Source organism: Melopsittacus undulatus, chromosome 5, assembly GCF_012275295.1.
Source record: "Melopsittacus undulatus isolate bMelUnd1 chromosome 5, bMelUnd1.mat.Z, whole genome shotgun sequence".
NCBI lineage: Eukaryota > Metazoa > Chordata > Aves > Psittaciformes > Psittaculidae > Melopsittacus > Melopsittacus undulatus.
Window position 1 is genome coordinate 42,171,892 of NC_047531.1, and position 11,481 is coordinate 42,183,372.

The window sequence follows — 11,481 nt, forward strand, 5'->3', positions numbered from 1 at the left end:
TGCAACATTCTCACCCAGTGCTCCAGAGGAAAAGAGTCAGCCCTTCAACTCCTCCCTAGCTCATTCCTTAGATGTTAGTACCTTTATAATTGCAGCAAGGGGTGGAGATCTTGGTCTATCCTACTACTTGCAAGAACCTCCCCTAACCCTACTGCAAGCTAAACAAACCCACTGTCTTCAGACTGTAACACTACTGCAGTCTCTGAATGTCTGCACAAGATGTCTTTAGCGGTCTTGTTTTCAAGGTGAGGGGCTTTGTTCTTTGCACTGAGGTCTGGCACAGCACAGAAAAACACAAAATGGTCTAAATTCTGAATGATCTAAAATCTAAACAGAATAAGCCTGTCAAACCAGGTTAATATTTGGAGGTTTTACCCACCATTGTTGGAATTTATCATCTGGATTAATAGCCTGGGTGAAGTAGACTTTCTATATTTTGACACCCTGGTTTTGGTTAAAATAATATACTGGCCCCTCTTCCCTTGTTTCATAGATATTTTGAGTATTGATGAAACTGAATGGTAGAGAAGCCAGAAATGGAAAAGTTCTTAGCTATTTTTACCTTAGCCATTGACCACTTTAAAGTGTTACTGATGTTTGATTAATTTCAGCTTGAAATTAGCCATTTAATGGGTCCATGGAAATCTGTTAGTGCCCCAGGTTTTTAGTTTTCACACCTGTGTAAAAGCTGCTTGGTTTCCTTCAGGAGAAAAAAAAAAATCTGCTTTCATCCTCCTTCTTTTGTTCTCCTGTTCTCTCCAGAGAAAATAAAGTGCACTGTGTGCTGCTCCCCATAAACAAAGCAGTGCTAGGAAACAGTTGTTTGATAACTGCAAATAATTTTTTTCTATTCATATTGGTACCAGATCTGGCTGGAATGAAGTTATGAAGTCAAGTTTCTTCACTTGTATGGTGCTGTGCTTTGCATCTGTGGCTAGAGCACTGCTCATAATTCACCAGTGTTTTGCCTGTTCCTGACCAGTGCTTGCATGGTGTCAAGGCTTTCTCTCTCGCCCACCTCTCATCAAAAAGCCAGTACACTGGAGGTGAACAAGAAACTGAGAGCGGACACAGCCAAGATAGCTGACCCAAGCTGGCCAGAGGGATATCCCATACCATAAGACATCATGCTCAGCAATAGAAGGTGGATAAAAGGAGTGAGGACATCTGTGGTTATGGCATTTGTCTTCTGAAGCAACCACTACATGTACTGAGGCCCTACTTTTCATTAAGTGGCTGGACATCTGCTTGCCAATGGGAAGCAGTGCATAAATTCCACTTTCTTCTCTTTTATGTTCACCTTCTTTTTTCCTTATTACTGTCTTTATCTCAACCCACGAATCCTTTCACCCTCCTTTTATTCCCAATCCCTCTGAAAAGGGCAGTCAGTGAAAGTCAGGGTGGGTGCTTGGCTGCTGGCTGGGGTCAACCCACTGCTGTATGTTACCAACATGGTTAAATTTTGTAGACCTGAAACCAGAGAGATACTGCTTCAAAGACAGAGTACTTACATGGGAGCATGCTTTTCTCTGATCTCCTCATACATTGTGTGACTGTCTCTTCTTGTTTCTTGCTTGTGTGTGATAGTAGCACCTGCCACATAGGGCAGCTCTGATACTTTCTTCACTTACGTCTTCAAATTTATCATTGAAATGCCAAACCATATGAAACTGGAACAGGGCAGCAGCAGGTGGCTCCCAGACTCTCTCTCTGGCATGATGTGGTTGTTTAGACCAGACACAACAGTCTGATGTTCTGCTCTGAAAGACCATCTCCCTGTCATTTCTATTAAAGAGGTTCTCTACCAGCTTCTACAGATCAGGAGCTTCACCAGGGATCAGGCTTGATTTTCTCTGCAATGGAATACCCAGACCAGGACCTATCAAAAAAAGAAATCCACTGATGAAGGCTTGAACTTGAGTTGACATTGTAAAAAATGTAGATGATCACTATTTCATGTTCTTACTCTTTCTGGATTTTTCAGGTAGTTATGAATTTATTGCAACATAATAAAGTATTCATCCCAAACAAGCCAATTTTATAATCATCACAGTCCACATCCTTACTCAGCAAGATGCATTCTGAGGCTACTTTTGAAAGTTTAATGAGAAGATCAACTGGGTTAGGTGACATTTAAAGGTTGTGTAGATTGAGGACAGAATCTGTGTATCATTTATTGTTAAAATGAGCAGGTTTTAAGGCCCAAATATTAATTAGATAGTGGCTTCGGTTAGAAAGTCCACTCTAGCATCTCCAAGAACTGGCACTAGGAATGATACCTTCTGTGCATATATGCCTTCTGAATGGTAACCAAGTGCAGGACAAAAATGACCCATGGATCCTATATCCAAATAACTTATTGTACTAGTTTAATGTCTCCACTAACCAGAATGGAGAAGGTGCACACAAGAAATACAATTATCTGGAATAAAGAAGTTATTAGACTAGTATGTTTGCAACCGAACAAATACCCTGGATGAAAAACAGCCAAAGAGCCACAACACCTTATCACAATAAAGGAAATTAGAAGTCATCCCTTCTTCTTGGCTATAACACATAATCATTTGTCTTTCACAGGAAAATCAAAGAACATTCCATTTGACACAACAAAAGGGTTGTTTCTATGATACCATCAATGTTTGGTTTTTGTTTGTTTGGTTTTGTTTTGGGGTTTTTGGGGTGTTTTTTGTTTGTTTTTTTTTTCTGACTGCATCTTCTTGCTCTTCAAATCCTACGCATTTTGTTTAACTCACCTGTATATGTGCAAGAAGCTTCTGAATATTGCTCTATAGGGAAATTAGAGATGCTACTCCATCACCAGGTCAAGATACTGTATTTGGGGTTCTGTTCTTTCCTCATAGAAGAATTAATTCAGATGACTGGCACCTAAGTTAAACTAAACCTCCTCCCCACATATACCCACATAGAAGACATGTAAAATTCTCTCCTTCATCCTCTTTCATGGAGATTTCTTAGAGATAGATTTCAAGGCTGCTGTGCTTTGTACCAACACCATGATTCCTTCCCAGGAGATTCTTGAAAACCTTGTTGAACTTTCTGGAACTATGAAGTAATGTTGGAGAAATATCTGTATACCGATGGATTATCTTTCTTTCCTGACTCAAAATATGTTGTTTGCCAGCCTAATTTTGAATGTCACCTAAGCCATAGCTTCAGACCTGAGCTAGTCTTGTTTAGTAGTAGCACAGCTTGGCTAGATCTGTGTGTTTGCAGATGGAGAGCAATGAGAGGGACCCTTGACAGTAGTAGAAGCAGCTGATTGATTTAGTTAACTTTGTTAATCTATACCCAACAGCTGAATACAGATTGTTTTCTACCACTTAAACAGCCTTGCTGCAGGTGGAGTTAGACTGTAAAAATTTTGTCTTTACAGCTGTGGCTTGGTTTGTTAGAGGCACTAGATACGTTCTATAAGTAAAAGCTTACCTTTACAAATAAAAGCTGCCTTATTATGATAAACTGTAGTAATACTACTCAACTGTTTGTTTGTTTGTTTGTTTTTTTTCATAGAGAACTGGTCACAGAGATTTTTGTGTCAAGGAATAACCTGACCTCAAATTTCACTCATTATTACTGCAAAGAGCCCAATTTCTTCCCTGTGGGGGTCAAAAAATGGCTCTAGGAAAATTCCAGGAACTTCATGTTTCTTTCTTGCTTTTGCAATATTTGTACCTAATCACATTTCTTTTAATTATGGTACTACTTCTCAGTCTTGCAGTTTATTGCCATCACCCAACCATTCTTTGTGCTTGACTGCAGCAGTGGAGAAGAGAGTGGCATTTCTGTGAGAATTTGTACAGCCTAGCAGAACAACTTTAACTATCTGAGCACTGCAGTTGGTAGTGGCATGACCTCTGGCAAAGCCCATTTGAGGAATTCCATGATTGCCTTCTCAGCAGCACCCCAGCTGGAAGTTTGGATATGTCTGCCAGGCCTATAGCCATGTCTTTGTGGTGTAGACACTGACACATTTCTTGTAAATGGGTTAATTCCTGCATTCAAAGGAGGACCAATGCAAAGAAACATGGTCATTACAGCTACAAAAATTAACTGAAAAGCACTGAAGATATCCATGACTTTGACTATGACTGCTTCCTATAAAACCTTCTTTAAGCAAATTGGATTGTAACAATTTGTTTTGGCATAGTAAAGGTCGAAACGCTTGGTTTCGCCCAGGTGGCTGGGGAACAATGCTGAAAATTGTAACTACAGGTAAAGTCCTGCTTGGTCAATAGGGTCTCCAGTCAAGCATGTAAGATTTCTTTCATTGTTCTAAGATGTGGGCCCTGACAAAGCTCTCTAGCAGCTCTGTAAGATAAAAGGATAGTGAGTTCATTAAACAAAATAAGTATATCCCTAATGGAATAGTCACATCTTGCAGCGATTTTGATGAATGATGGAAATTCTTTCAACAAAAGCGTGGGAGAGGGAAGGGAGGGAATGTAGAGGGGTGCATATTATTTCATCCTTGCATACAGTTGCAAGGATTCTGTCATGCCAGAGACTCATGTGAGTGTGGATGGGTCAGTGAGAACCTACTTTCAAAGCTGTGACTTTTATCCTTCTGTGTGAAGAGGCTGAGGTCCGAGCAGGAAAAGCTCTGTGTGAGCTAAAGAACTGAGACTGTCTTTGCTGTGGAGTTTTGGAGGCAAACGTGCCAGTCAAAGGCAAGTGAAGCTGGAAACTGACTTTTGTCACTGCACCTGCAAAACCTGGGATTGGAGGCTGGTGTTCCTGGTTAAACACAGCTCACTCAGCAGAGCTTGGGCTAAGCTATAACCATAGAGATACAGTTTGGCTACCAAGTTACTCTGCACTTTTGGGAGTGCTTTGAAGTTTTACTGTCCTTGGGTGGACAGGACCAATGGTTATTCAGCCCTCCTTTGTTTGTGGTCTTGACAGGCAAGGGTTGGGAGAGATCACTAATAAAATATCTGAATAATCTCCATGAAAAAATCTTAGGTACTTAGTAAGTTCATTCTTCATACTTGTAAACATATTCTTTTATTAGAGAGGGAAAAGAAATCATTAACAAGAAGTATCAAGAGGGGAATATTTGGCATGTAGTTCCCAAAATATAGCTAGTTAAGCCCTTTCCTCTGGTGGGACAATTAGGCTGGCTACATGCTCATTCCCTAAACCTCCCATGGTGGAAATCACCTTGTCTATCAAAAGCTGACACTATGCATTTACTCTCCTGGCTACCAGAAAGCCACTGCAGGCTAAACCAGCCATCTCTACTATGCTGAAGACTGCCAAGCCCATTCTCTGACCTTTCAGCCTCTGAGGAAAATCCTAACTCTTTATTTCTATTTCATAGTTATACACAACTCTCTTCTAAGCTGTAAATTCTGCACTCTGTACCTAGAAGCATTTGCTTTAAATTTGGGTGACAACTTGTGTCAGTCACATGTAGAAAGAAGATGTCTCAGGCTTTCATATTGCAGTGTTTTTTCTCTGCTTTATAGAAACCCTGCTTTTTAATTTAATTGTGCAGAAATGCCTCAAAAAATTATTATAACATCATATTTCTAAGTGCATGAGACTCTGTTAGTCCCCCTCATTTTCCTCTCCTTCTCTCCACTAGCTTACAGAGGAGTAGCCTTCGCTGGCTGATTGCCCTTCTTCTCTGCTTTTGAGAGGGGTCATCCAGGATTTTTGCTTCCCTGTGGGATCTCAGCCATCAGACTATAGAGCCTACAAAGGCTTTGATGACATAATTGTACTCCTAAAGTCTTTCTGTGGAGTTGCAGCCACTCTTGACATGACAGATCTGAATCATGTCTCTGAACAGCAAGTTGGGCTGTCTGTAGTAAGGGAGCTGTGGCAAGGTAATGCCTTTACATGCTTCTTTGTACATGGTTACATGAATGAACCTTTGTGGTAAGGAACTGGGCCAAATGAAATTTCTCAGGCATATTCTTTTGGGAAATGCTCTATGGCTGTTCCAGCTGCTCAGAGAAGGAAAGTGTGGATCTTGGTGTAGTCACTTCAAGGTTGCAAAACGATGTTTTCAGAATCAAGAGTTCATAGGAGGTAAATCCAAGAAATGAGACTTAAATCTTTAAGAGCAGGTGCTATTTCTACAGTCTATGTAAAAGTCTGTGTAGGCATGATATTGTTGGGGCTCAAATGTGAAAAAGAGGACTTAGGAGTCTCTTGCAATAGCTGATAACATCAAATGTTGGAGGCTACAGTCCCTCTGTGAGTATGAGGGCATTGCTTTGAGCTTTTTGCCACTGACCAACATCTCGCTTCTAAATCCTTTTTTTTGTTGTTGTTGTGTTGGTACAAAGGCTTTTTCTTCCCACTGTGACATACCAGAAATTGAACTTGTTCCAGACACGTTATGGGAGCCATGCAAATGCTATTCAGAGCCTGCAGCTTTCTCTCCCTTTATCTGTTATTATTATCTACTTGGCAGCACAACAATACTCTTGTGTTACTCGGTATATTAATTGTACTACTTTAAGGATGCCCCCCAGGGAGAGCCTGTTTGTGTCTTCAACCCCTGACCTTATGCCTGAAAAGTTTTTGGATTCATTCTCCACACATTAAAGCTATTTCTGCTTTGTCTCCAGTGATAATATATTCTACATCTTTACACTGAACTACTGAGCACTGTGTAGAACAAGCTGGAGGATGTGTCCTTGATGAACAGCTGTCATTCTTTATTATCTTATACTACATTGCTAAACAGTTGAGACTTCCGAGCCAGCTCAGGGCAAATAAGCAGGCCTCAGGCAAATGAGAAGTCAGAGAAAGTCCTCATTGTAAAGACCTAGGTGTATTTTATGGCTACGGTGTCATAAGCAAACAGTGCTAGGCAAACCTGTCTGTTGTACGCCACCGGATGGAGATGAGGGAGTGACTGGAGCATCACATCCATGTCTAATGTCATCCCTAGTTGCTAGCCTGAGGGGAATGCAAGTGCTTTGTTATATGAAGCAGCCGTAGAGTCCTGGCTGTTCACTCCTCTGAGGATAGCCTCCAGAGTCTCTCCCATTACATTCCCACAGACTGCAGCAGATGGATCCCATTGGAACTTCTAGAAGAAGTGGAAGCAGATGAGTGACCTTTTCTCACACTGGAAGTTAAAGGGAAGATTTACTCATGGTAGTTTTAAGGTCCTCAAGCATCCTTCTAACTATAGCAATCGGTATAAGAAAACATGACTCAGCTGACTTCTTTTTAAGACAGAGTGTGTCAGTTGGGAACAAAACTTGATGGCATATCTGGCTGTGACACCAGAGCCATGGGTCCTAACAATCCTGTGTTCAGCAGACTTAGAATTCTACCAAAACCCAGGGAGGTGGAAAGGAAGATTTACACTGGCTTCAGTAGGATCCAGACACTAGAAATTGATAGGCACAGTGGCCAAAGACCTAATGAGGTGGGTCCCTGGGGAATAGACAATCTGTGTGATTTGCACTCCAGCTGCATCAGTGGCTGTACCCCAGGAATGAGTTCAGAATGCTCTAACATGGCTTCATTAAAGGTACAGTGAGGACAAAAAAGTAAAGTCATAGTGAATCCTCTTTCCTTATCTGACAGAAATAAGATCAAGAAGCAGCTAGACACTATCTCCCATTTGTGCTATCTTTATAGCCTCCTGCATGTAAGGCCTCAGCCTCAACATAACACTTTGCTGGCTTCTTGATTCTACTGGCTCCTCTTTGCTCTGGCTTCCAGTCATTCTTTTTTTCTTGCAGTATATACCAACAGGCTTATAGTTCTCTCAGCTATTTTGTGAGCCCTCTGCTGACACTGACAGGACTTTATATTCCTGGAAGAGACAGAAAATGTCCAGGTAACCCCATCACACCAGAAGCCTGGAATTAGTTTGAAAATAATTATTTAACAAGCCTGCTACTCATAATTTTCATCCCAGACTGACTGCAAATCATGAAGCATGTTTTCAGAAACGCAGAAATGCACCTGATGTCAGAACACAGTGACCACTTGTTACTAAAATGATTGAAAAGGTTGGATTTTTTTTTCATAATTTTGGCAATTAATTCCCTCACTTTATGTGGTGGACTTTCTGTTGGCAACAGTGGGATTAAGGGTGCCCTCAGCAAGTTTGCCAATGATACCAGACTGTGTGGTGTGGCTGGAGGGAAAGGATGGGATTCAAAGGGACCTTGACACGCTTCTGAGGTGGGCTGATGCCAGCCTCATGAAGTTTAACCATGACAAGTGCAAGGTCCTACACCTGGGTCAGGCAATCCCAAGCATAGCTACAGGATGGGCAGAGAAGAGATTCAGAGCAGCCCTGTGGAGAAGGACTTGGGGGTGCTGGTCAATGAGAAAATGAACATGAGCTGGCTTCAGTGTGTGCTTACAGCCCAGAAAGCCAACCATATCCTGGGCTGCACCAAAAGAAGTGTGACCAGCAGGTTGAAGGAGGTGATCCTGCCCCTCTACTCTGCTCTCGTCAGACCTCACTTGGAGTATTGTGTGCAGTTCTGGTGTCCTCAACATAAAAAGGACATGGAACTGTTGGAACAAGTCCAGAGGAGGGCCACGAGGATGATCAGGGACTGGAGCAGCTCCTGTATGAAGATAGGCTGAGAAAGTTGGGGCTGTTCATCCTGGAGAAGAGAAGGCTGCATGGAGACCTCATAGCAGCCTTCCAGTATCTGAAGGGGACCTATAGGTATGCTGGGGAGGTACTCTTCAACAGGGACTGTAGTTACAGGACAAGGGTGATGGGTTTAAACTGAAACAGGGGAGATTTGAGTTAGATATAAGGAAGCAGTTCTTTACTGTGAGGGTGGTGAGGCACTGGAACAGGCTGCCCAAAGAAGTGGTAAATGTTTCATCCCGGGCCGTGTTCAAGGCCAGGTTGGAGAGAGCCTTGGGCAATATGGTCTAGTGTGAGTTGCCCCTGCCCATGGCAGGGGGGTTGGAACTAGATGATTTTAAGGTCCTTTCCAACCCAAACCATTCTATGATTCTACATAGGAGTTGGCATCTTCTCAAAGGTAAGAGTCACATAATCCAAGAAACAAGTCAGAATCTACCACAACTGATTTACGTAGTTGAAGAGCTCTATGTCTTCTTCCTAAGTTTCACCTAGTCTTCCTGGGCTACATAACTATGAAAGCTAGGGGCATGTATGATTTCACTCTTCCCACTGTTCACGGGATCATGTCTCAGATTATGTTAGTCTGTGTCATCGCTCTTTGAGGCAAAACCAGTAGGAGCGTAACTCAAACAATGCTAAGTCACTGAATCCCCTCCAAGCATTCACATTGAACAAAACTAAGTGTCAACAAGAATGAAAACCATCAAGTGACAACAATGAGAAAAGTCATGATGGATGACTACAGCAAGAAATAAAGGTTAAAAGAACCCCCCCCCCCCGCAGCTTAATTGTTGGCAACAAATTGCAGAAATCAAGAAAAGTGAAACAGAGCAAGTAATGCTGAATATGTTTGCTCTAGGACAGTATTCAGCAGGGCAAATCTATTGGCCATGAGCTCTGCAGAGCCTCCAGCACTGATCAACAGCTTCCACAAGGTGCTGAAGGTTTCATGCAGATGCCATTGAGTTGGAGGCATTTTCTAGTCTTACCTGGCAACCAGATGCTCCTGCTAAATATAATCAGGCTATCATCCAGGCTTTTAAACAGACAGACCATTTAATGGAATTGTTTTTAAAGAAAACATATGCATACAGAAGACTAGGGCCTGTCTATAAAGAATTGAGTGTAAACATACTGGTTTGGGAACCTAATAAAAACATATTTTTGGAGATCAGAGACAACCCTTACCATTTTGTGTCATTGATTTGTATGATTCTAAAATCTCAGTATCTAAAGTTCCTGTCTATTGTTACATCTTTTCATAGGCAATTTTAACAAGAAAATCCTTTGGTTCAGGTTTTTGTGTTTTTACTTCAGTCTCAAAGAACAGTGAGGATTTACTACACCTTGCCACTACTTTAGGTGGATAAAAAGTCTTCAGAGTTATCATTGCATGACACAGGCTGAAAGAATTGAAAAAAAGGCTTAAAGGAATTGAGCTTTTTTATTGACTGGCTAAGATAGGACCCAAAAGCTGCATCCACTGCTTGTGGCAAAGGATGACATTATTATTGACTTGTCAGAAACATCAAGAGTAAGAACCCTCCCACACTGCCAAAGTGATCTTTCAGGCTTATGTGGCTTTTCTAAAGATTTCTTCTGTACTTGTTTTGCCACTTTTGTCTATTCTTTACTTCATGACATCAAGTAAATTTTCACCAGTTCTTTTCACAGGAAGGAGTTACCCTTTGGTAAAGTAATGCTAACAGCAGGGTGGCTCCGCTGTACAGACAAGAAATGAAACACATAAGAAAGAAATTGTAGGGTACAACTGATTGAACAATAACAAGATTCATGCTTGTTACTGCATGTGATAGGTTTCTGCTGCAGCCTGCTGTGCAACAACTAATTTTTTACATAATTTAAAAATCAAGACTTTCTTACGGAGCTCATAAATAAACTAAGTAAAATTTCTTATATAGAGACATGTGAGGGGGAAGAATGTGAAACAGCATAACACGGAAGTAGCCAAATTTCTCAAATTTACTGCATGAGCTAGAGAAATGCATACAAATAAACCACAGTGAACCAAGGCCAAATAGCCTCAAAGTTCTATTTTCCCTTCTGGTAAACAAATGAAATTAAAATCTCAAATAAGTGAGAGTGTGGGGCATAGTTCAACCTCTCTGACTTGCATTGAGGTTAAGCAAACTCCTGAGTTGCTGCATCAGCAAATTCAGATGATCAAGCTCCATGAGAAAAACATTTGGGTGACTGGTTGTGCTGGATGTAAAAGAGTTACAAAGGTAAAAGTAGGCTATAAAATGCAGATTTTGCTAGATACCGCTGGCAATGTCCCAGCCACTCCCTCTCAGCCTAGTGTTTTTGACATTTATAGCAGAATTTAAATGCTGTGCTTTTGAAAAAATCTGCATTTCATATCAGTTTCCATCTGACCAGTCTTGCAGTTGGCCATTCACTGAAATGGTATTAAACAAAGGCTTTTGTTTAGTAGCAGGCTGAGTGTACACAGCTGAAGAAGGTGGATTGAACTAGTCTGACTGATCCCTCTTGAAGCTCACAGTCTTTTCTGGCAACAAGAATGGGAGAGCAAGGGGAGTTCAGGGTCACTGAAAAACAGGTTGGCACCTTCATATCTTCAGATTCATAGCTAATTCCTTATCATGTGTCTGTCTCCAGCAAAAGCCACCACAAGGTCTCACACAAACATGAAAACATTGCTTTTACTGAGACTTTGGGTCAACTATTGTGCTTAGGGGATGCTTCTGATGGAACAGAAATGTTGGGGATAGGACCTCTGGGTGGAGGAGGTGAGGGCCACTCACTTCATTATATCCTTTTCTCAGAATGTCTTTTTTTTTTTCAAAAGATAGAAACTCTCATCAATCACCACCAAAACTGTCATGGAA